The sequence below is a fragment of the Rattus rattus genome, chromosome 4 (genome assembly GCF_011064425.1).
Source record: "Rattus rattus isolate New Zealand chromosome 4, Rrattus_CSIRO_v1, whole genome shotgun sequence".
Taxonomy (NCBI): Eukaryota; Metazoa; Chordata; class Mammalia; order Rodentia; family Muridae; genus Rattus; species Rattus rattus.
Genome location: NC_046157.1, coordinates 156,644,819 through 156,667,756, shown reverse-complemented (window position 1 = coordinate 156,667,756; position 22,938 = coordinate 156,644,819). Strand labels below are relative to the sequence as shown.

Here is a 22,938-nt window from a genome sequence, read left to right as displayed (position 1 = left end):
ATGATTGGGCAGGGAGCAAAAATGGCTAGGCTTTTGTCTCTCTAGCAGTCCATTCTCCAAAGCAGATGTTGGATACAATGGTTATTTAGATGCCTTCTAAGGCAAAAATTTACCGTGTTCAAAAACAGCAATTAAGTTAATGTGCTGCATGGGAGAATTTTATTTTGCCTCTGTAAATACATTAGAAAACGTCATTTTTCGTTTCTCTGATATCCACCTTTATGTTGAAGATATACAAAGCTCAAAGGACAGGTAGACGCTCCCATTCTTTCTTTTTTATAGGCCTCTAGCACCTTAATGTCAGCTCATAGGAGTTGAGTTAAACTTCTGGCCTCCAAAATTGGAAAATAGAGAACAGAATACATGTTGTTCTGTACTTCAAGGTTTTTTCTTTAGATTTTTTTTTTAGAGCAACAGAAGGAAAATGGTGAAGATTTTTACTTTTACTCATTTTTATTTATACAATATTTAGTCTGAAATATGCTTCTATTCTTCACTATTATTCTTTTTTCTTAATTTTTTAAAAAAAATTTGTTAGATATATTTCTTTGCTTACATTTCAAATGTTATTCCCATTCTCGGTTTCCTGTCCATAAATCCCCATCCCCTCCCCTCCCCCATATGGGTATTCCCCCATGCATCCCCCTTACTGCCCCCCCATATTCCCTTGCACTGGGGGTCCAACCTTGGAAGGACCAAGAGCTTCCCCTTCCACTGGTGCCCCGACAAGGCTATTCTCTGCTACATATGCAGTTGGAGCCCTGGGTCAGTCCATGTATTTCAGTAGTGGTTTAGTCCCTGGAAGCTCTGGTTGGTTGGCATTGTTGTTCTTATGGGATTACAAGCTCCTTCAACTCTTTCAATCCTTCCTCTGATTCACCTCTTGAATCCTGTTCTCAGTTCAGTGGTTTGACGCTAGCATTGACCTCTGTATTGAACATGCTCTGGATGTGTCTCTCAGCAGAAATCTCTATCGCGTCCCTTTCAGCATGCATTTTTTAGCTTCATCAATCTTATCTAGTTTTGGTGGCTGTATATATATGGACCACATGTGGGGCAGGCTCTCAATGGTCATTCCTTGAGTTGCTGCTCTAAACTTTGCTTCCATATCCCCTCCTATGGATATTTTTTCCCTTTTAAGGAGTGGGAACATCTGCATTTTGGTCATGCTTCTTATTGAGCTTCCTGTGGTCTGTGGATTGCATCTTGGGTAATTGAGCCTTTTGGCTAATATCCACTTATCAATGAGTGCATACCAAGTGTGTTTTCCTGTGATTGGGTTACCTCATTCAGGATGATATTTTCTAGTTCATTCCATTTGCCTATGAATTTCATGAAGTCATTGTTTTTGATAGCTGAGTAGTAGTACTCCATTGTGTAGATGTACCACATTTTTTGAATCCATTCCTCTGTTGAAAGGCATCTGGGTTCTTTCCAGCTTCTGGCTATTATAAATAAGGCTGCTATGAACATAATGGAGCATGTGTCTTTGTTGTATGTTGGAGCTTCTTTTGCATATATGTCCAGGAGAGGTATAGCTGGGTCCTCAGGTAGTGGAATGTCCAATTTTCTGAGGAACCTCCGGCCTGATTTCCAGAGTGGTTGTACCAGTTTGCAATCCTACCAACAATGGAGGAGTGTTCCTACTCTTAGGAGTATTAGGACCATCCCATTTGAGGAGAACCAGGCAGAGGTAGATGGCATTTGGCTCTTCTATATCTATTAACTTCCACTTTTTAAAGTAACATTCCTAGTGAGAAATATTCCACATAGTATTTAGGTTTTACAGTGCATCTTTATAATATAAACCCTATAATAGTATCAAGCATATCCACAGAACTGTGTAACCTTCACAGGAATTTGGCAATATTCCATCATCCCTATAAAGAATCCCTGTACCAATGAGATCACTTCTTATCTCCCCTCAATCTTCTCAACCTCTAGGCAACCACTTACCTGCTTTCTACGGAAATGATTTTGCCTATTCTATACACTTCACCTCATGAAAGCACTCACTAACCAGCTTCTTTGAATTTCCCTGATGCTTTTAAGGCTTGGGAACTTTGTAACATTTATCTATAAATCATTCGTTTTATTGCCAAGTAATATTGTATTAAATGGATATATGGTGACTTTGTTCATCCTTTTGATCTCCTGGTAGACACTGAAATTGGTTCAGTTGTTGGTTATTATAAATCATACTCTGTGGATATGCATAGGCATGCTCATAAGTAAACATATGTTCATTTCTCTGAGGTAAATACTAGGAGTGAATTGTCAAGTCACATTATAACTCCATGTTTGACCTCTTAAGGATGGTAAGACTATTTTCCAAAAAATGAAATGGTGTCTCATAGTTCTGATCAGCACTTCCTGGATGACTGGTGACGTTGGGATCATTTTCCTTTAGATTGTTGTCATTTACGTACATCCAGTAGAGTCATATCTATTCACACTCTCTACCCACTTTTAAATTAGGCTGTGCTTCTTTGTATCATCAAGCTGGAAAAAGTGTTTTCTGTAGTCTCGCTGCAAGTTTATCTCATGTCTTTGATTTAAACAACTTCTAGATTGTAGATTGTCTTTTCATGCCCTTGATGGTTTTCTTTGATACATGAGTGATTTTCATTTTGAGGAAGTCCAATTTATCTCTTTTTCTTTTGTTGCTTGTGCTTTTGATGTGATGTGCACAAAGATGTAAACCCCAAACAAGCTACTATTGAATAAAACACTTAAAAATCAATCTCTTCATTCAGACACAGGTATACCAGACCTACAAGTCAATTACGATTGAGAGCACTCTTGACAGAAGGACAGCAAGTTACTTGAAGACTGTTCATATCCTCAGGCCGCAGGACACTTTGTCAATTCCCCTTGTCTAGTCATTAGTCCAGATTGCATGAAGACATTAAAGATGTGACTGTTAATTATTTGAAGAATTACTTATTTCCTAGGGACTGTAAGTCAGCTGGAAAACATGCTGAGCTCAAGTTCATAGTGGAGAGACCCTAGGTGTTATTTGCTTGTGACTCATCCACACAGAGAGTCTTTTTAATAGTATCTAACATGTCTTGAATATTTTAGGAAACTCAATTAACTCTTGAACAGCTGGGTCATCATTTAATCCTTCTCCCCTTGGCATGCCATAGCCTTCTGTAAAATGATACCTATTAATTTGAATTGCGAGCACTATATCTCACTGTGCTTTGTATTTTCCAGATTGAATGCAGTGCTTTGAATAAATGCAAAGTAAATTTCTAGCTCTTTGAGGTGGAAAGATTTTTTTTCTGCCTGCTTGCAAAAGTAAGCTTTTATACCTTAAAGGCCTAAAATGAATTTTAGTTTTTAATGAAAATATTATTTAGAAATAGATTAAAGAAGAAAACTGAGCATTTTCTTCTCTTAACGCTCAAATGAAGTATTTCCCTTTGCATATTTTATCTGCCTTACTCTATGCTGTGTGTTTATACTCATTATAACTCATTATAAGTAAAGTACTATTTGCCAGCAATATTTGAATGTCTTGTCTTGCCACCAAGAGACTGCCATCTTTACAGGTTAGAGGGCTACAGATTTAAAAGAGCGGCTTTGCTCTAAGCAAACAATAATGCCCTATTCACAGAGATGGACTCTGAAATGGGAGCCGTAGTCTATGACTTCATTTTCCCTTGGAATTCCAGGCTCCTTCTACTTTCTGGCTGTTCACTCTCTTTGCATGCGCAGCTTTCCTGTCCCTCATCATAGGGAAAGTAATGGTCATTTTTCCCCCCTGGAATTATGTAGTTTGACTGCTGGCTCTCATATTCAACACCCTTTCCTCATACCTTCCACACTCCATCTAGCTGTGCTCCAGATGCCATAGCTAACACAATTCTTTCCCCTGAGCTTTTCACTTGCTCTTTCTTCCATCTAGAATGCTTTGTACTTGGAGCTCTTACATTTGGCTCCTTGACTTTCATGGCTCAGCTAACTGGTATTTTAGTGTGAACCTCAAAGATTATCCTAACTCAGCTGACCTCTCTAGTCCTTCTGTACCTCACCCAGATCACCACCCACCTTTACCCCCATAGAGCTTTAGTATAGTGGATGAAAATTCATGACATAAAAGCAGTATGTGTCTCGGTTTGTTTACTGTCTCTTTACCCTCAGCTGATACACAGGTACTTCATGAAGGATGACTTCTGTCGTTTTCTCTATTACCCATCATCCCTTATGGCTTAGGTAGCTCTCTAATGTTTGGTGAATGAATGAAATGCTTTGCAGAAGTAGTTCTTGATTTTGTATGCTATGCTAATGTCTTTTCTTCCTTCTTTCTCTTCTAAGCTGAAATATATCAGTTTGGGCAGGAAGGCATGCAAAACATTGCTTGCCAACAGAAAGTCAAGGTGTTTCATTTCTTTAAGAAGAAACTGTGATGTTATATGCAATGTAATAGGTATAACCCATGGGAAATACTTTCCTACATAGTCAATGCTATTTCATATGGTTGGGTGGGGATAAGCTTTGGATGTGAAATGACCCTCATGTGCTTGAACACCTGATCCTAAGTTAGCTATATTGCATTGGGTGATTGTGGTAACTTTCACACCTGGTGCCAACCTGACAGATGTAAGAAGATCAAGGAGATTTTGTGGGGTGTGATCAGCTCTGCTTCCACTCTAGCTCTTGGGACTTCAACAGGTACCAAGGTATAAGCAAGCTGCTACCTCAAGTACATTCAGATGCCTTAGCCACCATGCCTTCCCAACAATGCTGACCCATTTCCTTTGAATTCTAAGCCAAAATAAACCTCTCCTCCCCCAAGTGACTTCTCTCTAATGTTTTGTCACGGTGACCAGAAAAGTAGATGACACAGCAGGCCTGCTTTAGTATTGTCTGTGGTCTAATATAAACCTGATATAATATCATTTATACAATACATTCTGTTCTGTGATCATGGGGTGCATTTCTCAGCCTGCTTTTGTCAGTCTGGAGAAAGCTGGAGTGAAGAAACCAAAATAAGATATCCTGCTACGTGGTTGTACATGGAGCAGCATCAACAATAGCCAGTTGTGATGGAGTTGAAAAGGATTTAAGTCTCGAGAGTAAAGTAGATGCCTGTTGCCTCTGAGAATTTTAGGTGAAGAGCCATTTTCTCCCAAGGCCAGCTTTCCTTGAAACCAGTTGTCACTTCTCTGCCAATTTCAACCCCATACCGTACAGATGAATGCGTAGTCATCCTCGATCATCCAGGTCTGCTACAAAAGCCAAGAAAGACATTTAAAAATAGGTGTCTGGTCTAGTCCAACAACCTGGAGAAAATAACTGAGAAAAAAATCCTTTGTCTCGAAGGACCTGAGTGTCCTTCATTTCCCCTGGGGACAGAGGTACTTTTAGAACAAAACTGTTATATCCTTGTCACCCCAGGCTGGTGTTCTGAGGTGGAATGTAGGGTTCTCATCAGCCCTTAAGCTTTTCCCTCTGCCCTATTCACAATTTCCTCCAGGATGAGGGCAGAGTTGTAAGAGGGCTACGGTCATACAGTTCATCTTTCATTTCAAGGTAGGGAAATCTTGGTAACAGGAAAAATGCTGTTGAGATGAACAGATGATGTGGCAAGTTATACATGTGGGTGGGATGTAGTCTTCATCAAGGTGGCAGATGGAGATGTATGATGTCTGATCAGTTCAGCTGGACATGCGAGAGAGGGATGAGATGAGGAAGAGGCGGCAGGGCACAAGGACATACTGTTGGGGAATAACTTAAGGGCTCAGACCACAGCAGTGCGTTAAGTCCTCATTGCTCCGAGCTTGATGTCTAAGGAAGCAGGCATGGTTTCAATATAAGAGAAGACACCAAGAGAAATTTCAGGGATAATATTACTAGGCTTTCAGTCAACATTACTTTTTAAGGTCACTTTTCTCATCTCTCTGACCAAATAGCTAAAAAGAAATAGGTCTTATTATTTATCTTTTACATTTATTATAATTAATACTCAACATAAAGGATTTTCTGAGGACATGTTCACACACACTTCTGGGTAACTCTCCCATTTCCATGGTTCCCATCTCCTCTGTGCTGTTGTTCTATCCTCAGAAGATAAGAAGAGGTTGACCTTGGCTGTGGTCTAGAGGATACAGGCCCTCACAGCTGGGAAAGCACAATGGTGGGAGAATGCTTGCTCACATCTCCACATCAGGTAATGCCACCACTCACCTGGTTTGTTTTTTCATTCTGCCTTTCCTTTCAGGCTTGCTTTCAATGCTTTGCATGGAGTTCTCACTTTAGGACAGTTCATTCTCCATGTAAACCTTTGTGGAAATGTCCTCAGACACCAATATGTCCCTGGGTGGCAGCCCAGACTGTAGAGATGTCCATCTAGTCTTTTGTGGTAACAGATACCTGCTATTTCATGGCCTTAGACCCAGAAATGGCTCCTGGTGGCCCTTGGTGGTAGCACAGGTCAGAACCCCACCCTATGGTCCCAGGTAGCACCACCAGGTACTCACATGAGGCTGTTCTTTGAATACCCTGGAGTGTCTAGTTCTCTCTTCATTGCACCCATATCCTTTTATTTCTCTTTCTCTTTCATTTCTCTACCACTTACTTGCTCTTCTTAATGATGTATGAGGTCTCTTCATGTCGGGGTCATCTCAGGGGTGGTCTCAGGAGTGCTATGCCCCACCTGTGCATTAAGGCACCAGGCACAGGTCATCTCAGGAGTGGTCCATGTCCCCTCTCCAGGCCTGTGCGGCTCTGAACTGGTGGTCATCTCAGACTAGCTCCCTGTGTGGGCCCCATGGCACTAGTCTGGTGGTCTCTGGTCTGGTGGTTGTCTCAGACTGGTTCTTTGCTGCCCATCCTAGTGGCCCATTGGGAGTGTAGTCTGTCTATGACTCACTCCTGCTGGGCCTGTGGTCCAAGGTTGAGTTTTTCTTAGTCTCCAGCTTGGTCCCTGTCCTGGGAGCCCATCCGATCCTGCCTGGCACCAGACTGGTAATCCTCTCAGGCTTACTTTTTAAGGAAATGCTGGGCCACTAATTATTCAGATGCTCATAGGTCAGAACACTGAGCATAGACATAGTCTCTCTGTCACTTACTGTGACACACATATGACATAGCAGTCACACTCACAATGCCTCTAGGGGCAGGACAACAGTGATTTTTAAAGAAGCTACTGTTGTGAAAATAGCTTTAAAATCTCCCAACCTAATGTGATACTCACTTGTGTTAATTATGCAGCAGAAGCTTTTAAATGTTCTATCTACATCACTTTAATTATTATCTCCAACACTTCTATAAAGTAGGTCTGACCTTTCTCCTCATTTTGGTTTTGGGACATTTTGTATTTGAAGCAAACTGAACGAGTTATGGAAATGAAAGATTGAAATCAAAGATGGCAGTCGAGTCTTCAGGGCTACATTGCTACAACTGTAGGAGTTAGGAACAGGAGACATTCAGTGAAAGGTATTATTAGATCCAAGAAGCCGGTCTTTGCTATATTAGAAAGTATATAGGCCATTTAGACAATGGGTAAACTCTGGGGGTTGAGGAAAGTTAATCTATCTTGAAAATTGTTAGGCAACTGATTGTGCTTTGTCTTAATTGACTATATTCGAAAGGAGAGTGTTACTTAAAATGTACTTTCCTAGATTTAAATTCAGTGTATGTTCATGTGTATATTTGTAGTGGAGATTTTTTTTAAAGAACGAATACACAAAATATCCACTGTTTAGTCCCACACTTTCAGGAGCAAATTATACAGCTTTTCACTTCAGGTAGATAAACATTAGCGCAATGGCCAAATTATCCCCAGGACTTAGTCCAAGTTTCTTAGAATGTGTGGCTTACTCATTAATTTGTACATTAAATCATTTAATATTTATTATGTATTAGGCACTCTGCTAAGGATCAGCAATAAAAGCACAAATACAATCAAAATATTTGTTACTGTTCAAATTTATCCCCTGGAAAGATATGGTTCAGTAAGATAGTAGATTTGGAAAGAGAAAATTCCTGAACAGGTTAGTGAGTGTTCTCAAAATGGTGTAAGAATGGAGGATGATGGGAGAATGGAGGGCGTGTGACTTCACTGAGAAAGCGTGGGAAGATGTTCTGATGGATTCACAAGACGGCAAATGAAGGCGCACTTGAGAAGCAATGCAAAATGGCTGAATCTGGAGTAGAAAGTGTGTGTGGGATTTCGGAGGCAACTCATGCAGGACTGCTGCCCCGGTTGCCAGTCTAGAGCACTGTTTGCTGTCCCATTGTATCAGAGACTGAATGAACTAAGTCTTCATTTTTCTTCAATATTTATACCATAAACAACACACAAATCAAAATGCATCAACCATGCAATCTAAAAACACACAAACCCTTCCCAACCAACAACCAGACAGAAGATCTCCAACAGCTTTGCCTCTTATCCCTCCCCTCTGGCTGTGTGTTTATGCGTCATCTAGGCCAAGTCTTTCTCACCTTGTGTGGCGAAGGGGGAAAATGTGCTGACAGTCTTTTGGCTAAAGCTTTCTCTCTGGCACTGTGTACTTTTGATCAAATGTACCACCGTAGCTGAAGATTTCAATGACTGAGTCAGGAAGTAGCCTAATAAAGTTGCCATGCCAAAGGGCAGGAAGAACATAAGCAATATTAATGGCCTTCCTAATCAATGCATCTGTGGAAATTTCTAGGACACATATTTTAATGCACAGTTGTCAAAGGCACACAGTACATTTATCAAGGTGGCTCTTATTCAGAGCCATAAAACAATAAAAAATTTTGAGATTGGCATACTACAGTATAGAAAGCAGTACCATGAAAGACCCACAGTATCTAAATATTTGGAATTATATAAGACCCAGCTTTAAAACTCATGAGTCAAATAAGATATCGCATAGATATTTAAAATATATTGAGTGATAGATAATGGATATATAACAAAGAGATATTTAGACATGTCTAAAGGCAATGTTAACATTTTTAAGGCTTACAGTTGACAATAAAATTGTCTAAGATCAGTAACATAATATCTACCTCTAGATGCCAGAGAGAAGTAAGCTCAAAAGTAGAGGGAAGAAAGAAACCCAAGAGCAATAACCAAAGAAATGGACGGAAGTCAAACTTTAAGCTTAATATTGAATATACATATACATATACACACATATACATCAAATACATATATATGTATATATATATGTGTGTGTGTGTATATATACATGTGCATAAGTGAAGTGTGTGTGTTTGTGTCTGTGTGTGTGTGCTCATATATGTTGGTGCAGGCACATACGATGTAGAGCATTGTGTAGGTTAGATCACAACCCTAGGTGCCAGTCTTAGCCTTTCCACCTAGTTCTGAGACAGTCTCAGAGCCACTTCATAAACCAGGCTAGTCAGCCCAGAAGCTTCTGTAGATGGCCTCTCATCTTCCCTCAGGCATGCTGGAGTTCCAGATGCACCATGGATAGAGCTGGCTTTTACATAGGTTCTGAGATGCAGACACCACATCAGGCTTGTGCCGCAAGTACTTTCCCTCACTGAGTTATCTCTCCATCCCTCACTTAAACGTTTAGCAGCTCCTCGTGGGTTTGCGATGGTTTCCTTTAAATACTGAAGTCCATAATTTGTCTTTTAAAAAACTGTTTGGATTTGCTTATGATGATTTTTGGCTATGTGTGAATTTTGTTGATTATATAGTGAAGGTGTTTAGCCCTTCGAGACTTTGTGTTTCATTGGGAAAGCCTGCCCAGCACTGGAAATTCTGTGCTGTCATTTTAAGCTGCATGCGAGTGTTGCTGTGGAATGGCATAGTGATTGAGTAGCTTCCTTGAAATGGCTACCTAATTGCCTCATTAACATTTACTGAATAATCCAGATCGTTCCTACTGATACAAATAAACTAAAATAAAATCCCATATGTCTGCAGGTCTATTTGCATAGTTATTCGTTGATCTATCTGCTCATGGGTAGTGAGATAGTGCGGTAATTAATTAAGTTTATAATAGGCCTAGTTCCAATTCACTGACCTCCTCTTCAAGTATTGACGTGTTCTGCTTGTGGGTTGCTACTGTCTTTAGATTTGTAGTCATTTTCTTTAGAAGGCCATGAAGTTTTAGAGAAATGGAAAAAGAGTTAATAACCTAATGACACTGAGGTTTAGAAGAGATTAGATATAGTAGATGCATTTTTCATAGACTTGGTCTTTTTAGGTGGCTATTAATGCTTTAAAGTCAAAAAGCTTTCCTGGGACTGGGAGGATGTTTTAGTGGGAAAGGAGAACATGTGTGAGAACCGTAGTTAGGCTCCACATAATCCACAGGACCAATGGCCTCCCCTCGAGGAGTAGGGGGATTCTAGAGGGGTAAGGCAGGAGTGAATGGGTGGATGGGAGAGCACTGCCTTAAAGGCAAAGGAAGAGGAATGGGATGGGGGTGGGGCTTGCAGAAGAGAGACTGGGAAGGGGGACAACATTTGAAATATAAATAAATAAAATAACCAATTAATAAAAGTAAATTATAATTTTACAAACAGCCCAGGAACATGGCTGAAAGCCAGCACTATGGGAGGTAGGGAGTAGAGGCAAGAAGACTACTGAGATTTCTTACCCAGCCAGCCAAGCTGAACAGCAGCGAGCCACAGGATCAGCGAGTGGACTTGTCTTGAGGGAATCAGAGTCTGATAGGGTGGGATGCCAGGCATCCTCCTTCCTTTTGGTGGGTGTGTGAGCATGCACACTCATGCATAACACGCGCACACACACACACACACACACACACACACACACACACACACACACACACACACCACAAATTCACAAGTTTTTCCTTACTGTGTGTCATAGTTAGCTTCAGCTGTCAAATTGGCACAAATCTAGAGGCACCTGGAGAGAGGAAACCTCATTTGAAGCATTGCCCAGATCAGAATGGTTTGTGGGTAAGTCTGGGAGACATTTTTTTTCTTTTTTCTTTTCATTAATTTGTATATTTATTTATTCACTTTACATCCCAATATCTGCACCCCCTCTCCTCCCAGTCCTCCCCTCACATAACTGCTGTTGTAGAAAACATGTAAATCCTGGCCCAGGGTTTTTACCCCTGCCTTAGGGTATTGAATTCCTGGATAAACACACACACACACACACACACACACACACACACACACACACACACACACACACACACACACACAGTCTTTCTATTTACAATAAGCCCTAAACAGCACAGTAGCTGGGCAGCTGCCTCCCCTCCATGCTGTTAGACTCCATTTTCCTATTGATAAGCCCGAGTTATTACTTCCTATTTACTATCGTCCATCTGGGCTGCTCTTAACTCCAATTGGCTAGCCTTCAAGGCCGTGTTTTTATGGCTCCTCTAATCCATGGCAGCTTCTCTTTCCCCCATTCCATCTTCTTCATCTTCCTCCAACCACAACTCCAGGAAATCTAAACTCCATGTATGTCTCTTCTGTCCAGCTTTTGTCTGTTAGCACGTTTATCCACCAATCAGAAATAACTTAGGGCAGCATCACAGGGGCTACATTTAGACTCCAGATCTTGGGGGTCCACACTTAGCATTACCATAGACAGTAAAAGACAAAACTTAAATAGCTCTCTTCCCCCAACCCTTCCACAAGACTCCCTGAGCTCCATCTGATGTTGTCTGTGGAGCTCTGCATCTCTTCCCACTGGCTGCTGGGTAGAGCCTCACAGAGGACAGTTATGCTAGGTTCCTGTCAGTAAACATAACAGAATGTTATTAATAGTGTCTCGAATTGATTCTTGCCCTTGGGAGTGGTCTCAATTTAGGGCAGTCTTTGGTTGGCCATCTTTCTCCCACTCTCTGCTATATCTTTGTCCCTGCACATCTCGTAGGCAGGACACATCTTGAATGAAATCAAGTTCCTTCCATTTGCCTGCAAAATTCATGAAATCTTTGTTTTTTAGTAGTTGAGTCGTATTCCATTGTGTAGGTGCACCACATTTTCTTTATCCATCCTTCAGTTGAGGGACATCTAGGTTGGAGGAGGGAGCTGGATGGGAGAGGGAATAGGGAGGGGATGGGGGGTTCAGGATCAGGTGTGAAGAGAGACAGGAGTGACAGCCAATATAGGACACCCACACTCCACTCCACAGACCCCCCAAAAATTAAATCGTATTTACCACCCCAACTCTTCCCAAGTCCAACCCCCCTTCCCTATCTATGGAACCTTGTTTCCTTCATTTTTAATAGCTCGAGATCATTTTGTGCTTTTAAATTCAGTGCCTTCCACTAGTGCGTGGTTGACTTAGGGTAACCCTCTTAAAGAAAACTTTCTGGCCCTCTCTCATCAGCTAACCATTGTCATTTGCTCCAGGCCTGGAGGTAGAATTCTGTGCCCGGATCCCCTCTCCATGCTGGGGTTTGGTCTGGAATTTGGCAGCTTGCTTACTTCTTCCTTTTTTTTTTTTTGAGTAAATTTTGATGTTAGCAATTTAGTACATATATGGAAGACATTGAGACATTTTTCTGATTTATTTTATTATTTGTTGAGAGTCTTGAGCTTTTTAGATAAAGGGTAGAAGCCATAAATAATGGGTGCATTTCCTTTTCCCATAGACAGTATTGTTATTAAAGATTAATTAATTAATTAATTAAATGCATATAGGTACACTGTAGTTGTCATCAGACTCACTGAAAGAGAGGGCATCAGAGTCCATTACAGATGGTTGTGAGCCATCATGTGGTTTGCTGGGAATTGAACTGAGGACCTCTGGAAGAGCAGTCTTAAGGCTGTTAACCACTGAGCCATCTCTCCAGCCCCAGGTTTTTATTCTAGACAACATCTCACTCCTTCTGTTGGAGTTTGAGTGAGATGTTATCTAGGGGAAAAATCAAACAAACCTGGGGCTGTGTTCAGTTGTTATCTTAATTTTCAAAGGGGAATCTCCTACCTTCTCAGTGAACATGATTCTGACCTTTAGATCAGTGAAGACTATCTTAGCAGGGAATTGTCTTCCTGTAGTTGCTGTAAGGGATGCTTTTTCTCATGAGGAGCAGATATTTGAAATTTTATTTTTGAACCCCTCGAACCCTGAACATTATTTACATTGCTGAATAAAGTCTGCCAGATTATTTTGCATTATTCTCTTAATGTGCTCTGAATTTTACTTGCTGACATGTTGGTGAATAATTTTTCATGGCTATTTGTAAGAGATAATATTGTGGTTCTACTGTAGGGGATGGCATTATCAGTACTTTTATTATTTTCATAAAAATAATTAAAGAAAGGCAGTTCTTTTTTTTTATTGTATGGGAAAGTTTTATTTTCCAAAGTAAGTTTTTTTCCCTTGCATATTTTTTCTCCATCTTTATTAAATTGGGTATTTCTTATTTACATTTCAATTGTTATTACTTTTCCTGGTTTCTAGGCAAACATCCCCCTAACCCTCCCACTCCCCTTCTATGTGGGTGTTCCCCTCCCCAGCCTCCCCCATTACCGCCCTCCCCCCAACAATCCCATTCATTGGGGGTTCAGTCTTGGCAGGATCAAGGGTTTCCCCTTCCACAGGTGCCCTTACTAGGCTATTCATTGCTACCTATGCAGTTGGAGCCCAGGGTCAGTCTTTGCGTAGTGGCTTAGTCCCTGGAAGCTCTGATTGGTTGGCATTGTTGTTCATATGGGGTCTCAAGCCGCTTCAAGCTCAAGAAAGGCAGTTCTAACAACTGTGTTATAAAACATGCTTTGCAATCTATTGCCATCAACTCAATTTTGTAGATGAAATTTTATAGTCAGCTAACCATGACTACTAATTTACTCATTTTAGTCATGTGCATTGTGCGGACAGAGAGAAATAGACTAAATAGAAAGCAGGAAACCTGTGCAGTCAATGGTGTTTAGTATCTGGACCTTGCAGGACAATGTTGCAGACTCCTTCTGTTGAATAATTTAACTGGTATGAGGAGGATTTGTTAACTCAATTTGGGAGGACTCCTGTGACACTATCTTACCTCATCACCTCCTAAGGTTGACACATGGTTCTCCTTCATGTCTTTATTGTTGACATAACTTCTACTAGTAGCTGTCCACTGGAGTTTAGTTTGTGACTACTGTGTTTGATGGTTTGAGATGTTCCAACTCTCTTAAACACTGTATATATATATATATATATATATATATATATATATATATATATATATGTATATGTGTGTGTGTGTGTGTGTGTGTGTGTGTATACTATTTGCATTTTGTTTGCATCTGCTACTCCCTCATGCTTCTTCACTGACAATTTTTAAGGGATATTAAATAGGAATGGATTATAAAGTCTAATTATGTCTTGCATTTCCTCATATCTTTGTTTTTGAATATTTTTGTTTTATTTGAGGGACAAATAATCCAGATCATTACATAGTATGGAGATTCATAATACCTTCAATGAATACTTTCACTCCTTTGTTGTAATTTTCTGCTAAAGTGCTTTTTTGCAAATAATACAGTATTGGATGTATGTCTATGATCATGTTATTGTTGAGTAGACAGTAGTTTTCCAAGCCTTAATCTTTTTAATTTTCATAATTTATTTTTAGAAACTAAGTCACCTTTTATTATAATTGGTGACTCAGAGAATTATATTCCAAATCTCCATCTCTCTCAATTTAAACATGTCATTAAATTATATTCTTTTTAGTGATTCCTTTTAAATAATAGCATAGCTATTTTAATTAAGTTGCTGTCACACCAGTCCTCTTGTTACAGAAGACGAGAACATGGATAATTTCTTTCCTTGTCATCCCCTCTTCCTTCAGTTACCTTATCTCTGTATTACCAGTCAGTAAGATGTGTATGTTACTTATCTTCTATGTGTAGAGTGTTGACAGATGACCGACATGGAGATAGATGATGGGTAATGAGAATAACAACACACACATCATAAAAAAGTTATGAAGACTTAGGACAGGGGCTGACCATTATTACCTAGGTAATGAGCATTACCTTCTCATTATTTCATTATTATTTATAGTCCTTACATTCCTTAGCTCACAGAGCTAAGTGGGTTCAATCCCATTCCAATTAGAGTTTGGTTATTTGAATTACATCTATAGCTACCATTTTAAGGACTTGTGTAAACCATATTTCTTATTTTATGTCTGACATCAACCAGATTTTTTATGTTCATACATGACAGGTGGCTTGGGTAGTCTTAAGAGTCTAAAGAAAATTCATGAGTGTCCTTTATGCCTCACTGGACATCACACTGTTGCACAGAAACTTAAGTTGGTGGGGTTTTTTTAATCTTAAGTATTATTGATCATTTAGCCTTAATTTCTTCAAATTTTTCTATGTATTTGAAGTTTAATAGTTTTGAGTTTTAAGATTTTTTTTCATTTTAGGTTTTTTTTTTTTTTTTTTATTTTTTTTTTTATTTTTTTATTCCTGCACTATATCTTTTGTTGTTTGGGCTTTCTTTAGAAATACTAATTATTTGACTTTCGTTGTGTTATTTTAACAATACCACCTTTCTCTTTACCTTCAACCTTGTCTTCTTTGCTCACTACTTTTTGTGCCCACACCACAGAGCTTTGTTAGCGGGTGTCTTGTAGGGTCGATCTCCCTCCGCTTCCGATGGGCTTCGTTTCTGAGCTGGTCTTCTACATTAAACTCTACCTTTAAGCCAGCTTTCGGGTTTGTGACATTTATAAAATCCTCACAGCCTTCGTGATTCGTCTATCACATCTTTGACTCATCCCATCTCTGCATTGCATAGAGTTTGCCATTTGTTATTTTTAATCTCTTATCTTCCTCCGAGTTGAGACATCTGTGCTTTTAACACGAGGGTGGGCGTTCTTTGGTCATTGCATGTATTTGAATAACTTAATCCCCCCCTAGAATTATTTCAGGGGACTGGGCAAGGTATTCCTCATTTTACATAAGTAAATCTTTTCTCTTGTGTCTAGTTATACATGAAGATTGAATTTATCTTACCATTGTGCTTCCCCCACACCCCTTTTTTTACATCTGGAGTAGCAAAATCGCATAAATAAGTTAGGGTATTGCTCCCATTGCTCCTCCACGTTACTGCAGGCTGCTTCTTGTAACTGGACCATCCGTGTTCTGTCTCTTACGGCCCCACTTCCCTTTTATCTTCGCATCAGCAGAGGTTCAGGGTGACCTCCACCACAAGTCTGCTGTCTTATTTCCCTTCTGGCAAGCTGGGAATTCTCACTGTTGCTTCGTAAGGTTCCCGTATCTCTACATGACACTTCTTGGACTTCATCTTGTATCCCCATGTGGATCTCCCAACTCTGGCTGCCCTCTCTTCTTTTTACCCTTTAGTAGGAAGAATGGCTTCTTTTATTCATATATGAGCTTCGGAAGTCCCGATTTTGTCTCCTGGATGTCTGGTGACGTTACCTTTACCAGCGTGGAAAAATCCTGAGAGCAATGTTTCTGTTGTCACTAATTGGTAAATGCAGGATCTGCTTTTACGGTTTAACATTGGCCCCGGACACATGTAAAAGCAATATTTCCTTTGTACTATCAGCGCAAGCTGCCAAGCCCCAACAGCTTCTCCAGTTGTCTGATGCGGTGACTAAAAGAACCGCCTCATTAATCATTAAATAGTCAGTTCCAGGTCCACAAGGACTTCCTGTCGATGGGTACCTGCCAGAGGAGATACCCCTCCACACTAATTTGTCCCTTCCAGTGACCAGCTATTTATATCCTGCCTACGATATTTACTAGAAAAAGTGTCAGCGGGTTTGGATTTAATTCACCCTTTTAGAGAAGTCCATCAAAGATTGGACAAAGACCTTTTGGGGTTTTGTCTTGCTCAACAGTCACCCTTGTCTGAGGTACACGGCAACCTCCCCTCTGATTCAAAGCCTTCTGTACTTCGAAGCTCGGCAAGCATCCTGTTCTTTTCTAAAGACGTCGCTAACTGCCAGGCACACAACTCAGGCCGCCATCTCTGAGTTTCTGAAGTCCCTCCCTCCATCTGGTGATGTATCGAGCTCTTTTTCCAGACACAATGCTTATACAGAAACTTCAATCCTATGACTCATCACCTGGGTACCCTTAACGCCTTTGCTTCTCTGTCCCTCAGGGAGTTCATCTAGAGCGGAGGATGCTTCGTTTGACTTTGTTTTCTTATTGTTAAAATGTTTGATAAAATAAACACCCTCGAAGTTCTAAAAAAAGACCCTAAATAAGTTAGCAGATGGCATTTGTTCTTGATAAGCATTGTGTAAGTGCTTATTATTTATAAATAATACATGGAAGGACAGGAATGTATTAGGTGCCTAATATAATCCAACTCCTGGGCCAGGGGCAGCCAGTGAGTTTTCCTGAGGATAGATCAGGTGTCAAAATTCTCTCTGTTTTTAAAAGATTTGTTTCATTTTCGTGTGTGTGTGTGTGTGTGTGTGTGTGTGTGTGTGTGTGTGTGTGTGTGTGTGTGTGTACTTGGATACAGGTCCCTGCAGAGCCGAAAGAGAGCATCAGATCTCTCGCAGTTGGAGTTTCAGGCCGCTGTGGGCTGCCTGCTGTGAGTGCTAAGACCTACACTGGCGTCTCCTGGGAGAGCAGCAAGCATTCTCAACTGCTCAACCCTCTCTCCAATGCCTCTAAATTCTCTTTTGATGAGTGTGAGCTGTAGGTTTGTCTTTTCTTTTCTAGCCGCTTTATTGAAGTATATTATTTTGCACAATAAACCACATATATGAGAGTTCTATTTTGTTACTACTGTATTTTATATTTTTTATATTTATATACATTTTATAGTTCATACCACTATAAAGCACCATCAAAAACAAATATAAAAATTCACACAGCACTCTAAAATGATTCCATGGCCCTCTTTTCACACGGCCCTCTTTTCCATCTGTCCTTCCTGATACCTGTGGTTCCCTCCAATAACAAGGCTGCAGTCTGTTTCTAAGGATCATTTTTTTCTAGAAATTATGTAGATGAAAGCCTACAATTATTTTTCAGTTTAAAAACCTTTTAATTGATATAGCAATCATTCATATAAAACTTCTGTTAGCTTCTCTGAGAAATACAATTTGCTGTTGTCAGTGGTAATTGCTCAATGATCTTTTCACACTTAGGGGCTGATTTCTCCTGTGCAGGTGCACCCCTGTCCCCAACGTTCATTTTTGTGTGCTTCTTCCTTTCTTTCTTTCTTCCTTCCTTCCTTCCTTCCTTCCTTCCTTCCTTCCTTCCTTCCTTCCTTCCTTCCTCTCTCTTTCTTTCTTTCTTCCTTACACAACCTAACGATCTTAAAATACAGTGAAGTTGTTATCTGTATCCACATCTTATTCTTTTCTTTACTCACTGGTATTCAATTGCTAGGATAGATCATTGTTTATCCATTGAACTAGGCACTGGGTTGCTTCTAATGCTTGGATTACACTAACTAAATTACTGTGAAAGAAAGTGTAAGAAACTAGTGTGGTTGCTTTCATTTGAACTAAAATGAACTCCCTAAAGTATTTGGTATATACAATTTGATTTTCATTAAAAAGCACAAATGCCTTCCACCTAGTCTTTCTAGGTTTTTGCATCTCTTTTCTTTATGGAACTCAACTGTTTGAAAATATATTTTGGGTGTAACTCCAGAAAATATAGAAACAATGTTACTCTGATATAAAATCATAAATCCAGAGCTCACAATTTCTATCGTCCTCTCAAAACAAAAGTCAATGATGGACATTCTAAGCTCAAGAATTCTGGATGATCAGATTCTATATCTGTAAAGTGTTCTAGGAATAGGAGAGACTAATTATCATACAGCAGATGATTGTTTCCCCCTAGATGTGTCTGTTAAGACAGTAACTACTATGGCATTCAGCAGTGAGACCTTTAGGAAGTGGTTTGTTTATGAGCCTGTATAAGTGGGACACAATAAGAAGTTAGATGTGGGGGGTTGGAGGAGGGTCCTTTTCCTTCTTTGGTCATATCGGAACCCTGATCTTATGCCTCCTATCTTCCTCACCATGAGAGATGAGTTTCTGTTGTTTATAAGTCACACGGTCTGTAGTATTTTGTTTTAGTGACCCTAACTATCTTGCTTATCATACACATTTTTAAATGAGTGTTTGAACAAACATTTATTTTTATTTTAGCCTGTCTGTTAACAGAGAGTTTCCCAAAGGATAAAGTCCTGGGATGCATAAAATAATGGATTTCATAGCCATGTGTTTTCAACTTTATCTCAGAATAAGACAGGGACCTACAGAAATGGGATTCTTATTTTATTTCTCATCTTTCTATTTTGTACTTGGTTACTTGTGTCCTATACATGTCCTAAATTTTTCAGCTAAAATACAATTTCCTTAAATTTGTCTGTTATCATTCTAAACAAATGGTCATAAATGTGATATGTTTTCATTATGTGTTTTCTAAAAGGCTGACTGATAATGATGACGATTAGAAGGATTAATTGATACTCATATAACATTTATTCATTGGATGTACAATGGATATCAGGTACTGTTTTAAGGGATCTGAATATACAAGTGATCATTTGAGACAATACTGTCTGCCTTTACACAGCTTAAACTATAGTATGGGTTGATGGTAAGATATAGAGAAATGGAATGAATGCATCATATGCTGATCACAGGCTGACGAGGGTGATGGGAAGATAAATCAGGAATGCACACGGCAATGACAAGCCATCTCTACAGATACTGACAAAACATATTGTAGGCGGAGAGCCAGAAGGCTCGAAAGCCAGTGGGAGGACCCATTGTTGGCAGCATTTCCCAGGAAGACTATTATAAGCACCCATGCACAGAGCTTGGATGAAGAAAAAGATCCTGGGTCGTCTATGGCATCTCTAACTTCTTGAATGGCATCTAGATTTCATGTAATTCTAAGACTCTTGTTTTATGTTTGCTTTCTTTAAACTATCAGTTATTTAGTTCTTGAAAAAAGTATTTAAAATGGCACAGTTCATAAAGTACCTGTCAGTGTGTAGCGAAGCATTCAGCAACCCACTAATTTGTCAATTTCTTTGCATCTCATATGGACGAAACTAAATAAATTATTATCTGTATAGTTGTTGCTCCAAGCACAAGCATTGTCTGTCTGTTTAACTATTTTTTAAAATTATAAAGTCATATGGAATTTCCTGAGTATTTGGTTACTTCTTTGGGGAGTATGTTATGTGTCTGAGACTCAGACCACTTCTTAAAGTAGGATGCTTGTTCTAGATCAATAGCTTAGTGGCACCATAGAGAAAGGGGTCTCAGTGAAACTGGCTTGATGATGTCAAAGATGAGTTTTATCAGCTTCCAATCATTATGTAATGGAAGAATAGTGGTATCCAGGGCTGTAAGTGCATTTTTATTTAAACTACTGTAATGGTTAATATTGATTGTCTAAAAGACAAGAATTAGAATCACCTAGAAGACAAATGTGTGGGTATGTCTACATGGGAGTTTCTAGACTGGGTTAACCAAAGTGGGGAAATATGGCTGGCATCATTCCATGGCCAGCACCTTAGACTAACTAACCCTGGACTTCAGAGTCAACATCAACAGCTGTCTCATGCTTTTGCCACCATGCATTTCCTGCCATAGTGACTATACCTTGATACTGTGAGACGGAAGCAAGCCTTCCTTAAGTTGCTTTTCTTCTGTGAACATGGAAATATGTTTCCTCAGGTGGAGGCAGGAGGATTGTAATTTTAAGTCTAGACTGGGCTATGCAGAGAGACTGTCTCAAACAATAGAACTGAAACAAAATCCAAAACATACTGTGTTTCCAGTGCTTGCTTTGGATTAAAAATCTAGTTGTGGAAATTTGTAATCTTTACTAGCATTCATGGGAAATAGTTGATATTATATATTAGTGTAAACTTGTTGAATTTACTGCTTAAAATGCAAGGAAACACATATAAGGAAAGGATGTAAGAATCCCCAGAATCAAGAGGGTCTGTACCCCAGTCAGTGGTTCCTTGAGGACAATCAGTGCTCTCATAACATCTGGCTCAGATTGTGCATAAATAAAAACACAAGCACAGGACAGAAGTAACAGGAAGGACAAGTGAGAGGGTGAGGTATGGGGTTTGATTGTATAATTATACAGCCAAGGTAATTCCAAGTGAGAAGGTAGAACCTCATGAGACCACAAGAAAAGAAATGAAACAGCTAGATATAATTAAAAGACAAAACAAAACACTGGGGCTGTATGTACTGTTGATGGACTCCATTCAGTCAAAATACCAATTATCAACGTCTTCTCCGGGGACCGTTTATGATGCTAACCACAGCAATTCCATGTTGTCATCAATATGCTTTAACAATCACGGCGGTCTTCTTGTTTGTGTGATCAGATTTCCGTCATCTTCCTTTCGCTGTCAGTCTGGAAGAAGATTCACCGACAGCAACATCATCACTGGTACATGGGCTAGCAGAACAGCTCCTTTATGGAAATAGCATCTCCAACGATCATGCTGGAAGTCAACTTGATATGAAAGTTCGGTGTCATAGATTATTGATCTCTCACTTAAATCTTCTTCTGGATGTTTCCCAGTTTAGAAACTGAGGTCATAAATTGAAATCAAACAGTATGGACTATGATTAAACAGCAATATCAACAAATAGTGAAATAATTTAAATTTAAAATAAAAGTAACTAGGTTTTCTCTTGTTCCTGTCAATACATGAGTTGGCTGCTTTGAGTTGAATAAGTTTTGCCTGGTGGCTTTTTGTTTTTATTTGTTTTCTTCTTTGCTTTACAAAACTTGAGAAGAAAGGTAGGAAGGAAAAGTTTGTGTGCCTCTTGGTAACTCAGATAGTCTGGGGATACAAACTACTCATTTAGTAGGGCCACTCAAAGTAATTTAAATCCCCAGAGTCAATATGTAAAGGAAAATACTGGAAAAATATAGATCCCGTTGAAAAGTAAAAATAAGAAAAACAGTAAGTTTGTGTAAGGTTCCTACTACATGGCTCAGCTGTGTTTGTGCTGGTGAACTTTCTTTTGCTGGACTTACTGATGTTTTATTTTTTCTTTATGATTCAGTAAGAACCTTTGGTGACAAAAGAAAAGAAAACAAACAAAAATAAACAAGCAACAAAACAAACAATAACAAACCCCAAAACAAAAACAAAACACCACTAACACAAAACAATGACAACAAAAAACCCCAATCTCCAATCAAAACAATTAGCACTTTCTGTAATATTTCAGCAACAATTCTAACATTCTAGACTAAATGTAGTCATTTAGCTATTATGCATTTCAAATGAGTAACTTTTGACCTACCATTTCTGAGAATTAATTCTAATTGATAAATACCCAGAAACGTGTATGGGAGAATGATTAATGTAACATTTTGACAATTGCACAAGTTGGAGTTAGAAGTTGTAAGTGGGAGTAGGTTCCAACTATGTGGTTTCATGGATGTGCTGGAGTCAGATTTAATCACTGTAAGGGGGTAGGAGAGTCCAGCCAACTCCAGTCTTTAAGGGCATGTTTGCTTATTGAGTCAATCACTCCCAAGAATGCTGGCCCTACTGAATGATACAGTATAAGACATAGCCTAGAAAGGAATGCTTGAAGGATGTTAACGGTTGCCAATAAAAACTGGGATGATTTATTTACACATCCCCCATATAGACCTTGAACTGCTCACAGCCCATTTTGAAGGTAGTTATAAAAAACCAGCCAGCAACTCTACATTCCTACTTTCTTGGCTTCCTTTTCTCCTGCTACTTTTGGATTCTCCCCTCCCCTTCCCCACCAACCCAAATGATAACATTCTATTTGTTACATTACAAATAAATATGACAATGTCAGTCTTTCTCTTCCCCAGTCTTACATCCTATTACCAGATCTGGTTCAGAACTTCTCAGCATAGTCCATGATCACGTTGCTTCTTCCTTAGATCTTAAATCAATCATCTTCGATCTAGCTTGGAATCTGTGGAGGTAGACTGATCCTTGGATCTGGCTTAAGTTTCAGCTCTTCATTTTATTAT

At 39.4% G+C, this 22,938-nt stretch overlaps 1 non-coding gene across 1 annotated transcript; it reads right to left on the bottom strand.

The window, feature by feature from the left end:
* Nucleotides 1-7,004: 7,004 nt before the first annotated feature.
* On the bottom strand, nucleotides 7,005-7,131 carry LOC116899863. Its single transcript, XR_004387857.1, has one exon. It is a non-coding gene; the product is annotated as a small nucleolar RNA SNORA17 (small nucleolar RNA).
* Nucleotides 7,132-22,938: the final 15,807 nt, after the last annotated feature.